The following is a 2297-nucleotide window of genomic DNA, read 5'->3' as shown; positions in this document are numbered from 1 at the left end:
TGCTCTCACTCCCTCCAGCACCCTTGAGCTGCCTCTGCTTCTCTATTTTTGTATAATACCATCACCTTCTCGTGTACTAGATAATTTAGAGATAATTTAGTTGTTTCCCTTTCTTTAAATTGCTGTTTATCATTCATCCACTCCCTATTAGAAGGCAGGCTCTGTGAAAGCAGTATCACTTTTGATCTGTTTGCTTCTCTGCCCATAGTTGGATGGTAAGTACCCAATGAATAACTGTTGGATGGATGGATGGATGGATGGATATACAGACAGACAGATGAATGGACAGACAAGGAAGGGAATACCTGTCATTCAGGCCTGAGAAAGAAGCTGCATCTTATGGAAAACCCTGTGCAGGGCTGGGGCCTGAGGGCTGCTGAGGAGTGATAATGCTTTTTGTGTAAGGCTGTACCCACAATTTGCCTGGAATTCCCCTTGGAGTCACTTATTAACCATCTCTGACCCCAACATGCACCCAGTCTGCTATTCACCAAGTCCAGACAGCAACTAAAGAATGACTTCAACAACTGACAGGGTACGAACCCACACCAAAGAGCCAACGCTGTCATTCAGGCACCTTGTCTGGAAGCCCAGTATCCCCAGATGAAGAGTAAAGAAAAGGTACGGCAGGAGATGAGTCTCCCAGATCCAGAAACGAGATGCTTACACACCCAGTGTCTAGAGCCTGCGGTGGGGAGGCAGCCCTGCAGGTGTCATGCTGAAGGGGATGTGGTGAGCCAGGTGAAGGAGCAGTCAGAGCCATGAGACCCGAGTGGTAGTGGCTTGATGAATATGAAGCTCACAAATGGTGCAAGAAGGAAGATATGGGGTGGTAGGGTTCAGGAAGCCTAGCCTTGGGGACAGGGAAGTGACTGGACATGAGGTAACATGTCCAAGAAGACGTGGATGCTGAGACAATAAAAAGAGAGGTGTGATAGGTTTCTTTTCTCCTTCTTCCTTCCTTCCCTTCCTTCCTTCCTTCCTTCCTTCCTTCCTTCCTTCCTTCCTTCCTTCCTTCCTCTTTCTTTTTTTTTATGTCTAATGGGTAATATGCCAACATTGTAACAAGGTTTGAGGAAGGAACATATCAACCAAAGGCATGAGCACCTAATCATCACACTCATGAACCAAAAATGGATCACAATAGGTTTCATTTTTCTTTTTCTTTTTTAATTTGTAAAGGAAAGAGGTTTATTTAACCTCCAGTTCTGCAGATACAAGAGCATGGCACTGGCTTTTACTCAGTGAAGGCCCCATGTTGGATGGTATCTTAATGACTGGACTGTTGGCAGATGCCACATAGTAAGATATGAAGGTACAGAGTAGAAGGGGCTAATCTTGATCCTTTAATCAAGACTGATGTCTCATGAGAACCATATTAAGCCCTCTTCGGGAAGCATTCCCACTGACCTAATTATATTGCATTAAATTCTGCCTCCATTTTTTTAAAAAAAAATTTGTTGAGAATTTCACACATGCATATAAGGTGTTTTGATCAAATCCATGCCCACTCCTTCCCTGCCAACTCCTCCCATTATTTCCCCATCACTTTTTTCTGATAACTTCATGTACTCTTTCTTCTTCTTTATTTATTTTTATGGGACTTTTGGCTACTCTAACATTACCCCCTCTGAAGAGGTAACCCTAGAATCTTTTTTAAGGATTAGATAAAAGCTCCCAAATATTTTTGACATTTTTGGCCTTTGGAACAGAGTACGTTGCTAAGAGGCCCAAGGACATTGTGAGTTTTAACTAATAAACTGGCTGCTTTTCTTTGGGGTCTTTTTACCCTAACTGCCTAGCCAGTCCCTACCCCCTATTCTTATCACCATCCTCTGAAGAGGTTACCCAAATTGCCAATAGGGAATCAGGACACAGACTGCTGTGGCTTCTTCCACGCTGGACTCAGGGTGATGCAATTGGAGTACCCCTTCAGTGGGTCTATCTAAAAACTCCCAAATTGCATAACTCTTCTCTCTAGGGGGAAAAGAAAGTCCTTGAATCATGAATAGGAGATGTGAAGGAGAAGTAAAGGCAAGAGTAATTAGCACTAAAAGTTCTAGACAGGGAACCAGAAACAAGCCAGAACAGGGTAATTTTCAAATGTTCATATGAGAGTCCATTAGAATTTCTTGACAAGGGCTTCTGAAAGCATCCCTCTCACAATAAGTTTCTTAAAGGTGCCAGGTGAGCCATGGAATTGGGCTTAAGAAAGACACTTAGGGGCTGGAGAGATGTCTCAGCAGGTAAGAGCACTAGCTAGTCTTCCAGAAAACCTGGGTTCGATTCCTAGTACC

General features: G+C 43.5%; 1 non-coding gene across 1 annotated transcript; it reads right to left on the bottom strand.

The window, feature by feature from the left end:
- Positions 1-1035: 1035 nt before the first annotated feature.
- LOC115070080 lies at positions 1036-1139 on the bottom strand. Its single transcript, XR_003849281.1, has one exon. It is a non-coding gene; the product is annotated as a small nucleolar RNA U13 (small nucleolar RNA).
- Positions 1140-2297: the final 1158 nt, after the last annotated feature.

The sequence above is a fragment of the Nannospalax galili genome, unplaced genomic scaffold, assembly GCF_000622305.1.
Source record: "Nannospalax galili isolate Female #2095 unplaced genomic scaffold, S.galili_v1.0 scaffold634, whole genome shotgun sequence".
Lineage (NCBI taxonomy): Eukaryota > Metazoa > Chordata > Mammalia > Rodentia > Spalacidae > Nannospalax > Nannospalax galili.
Note: the sequence above shows the minus strand (reverse complement) of the source record. Positions and strands in the feature narration are given on the sequence as shown.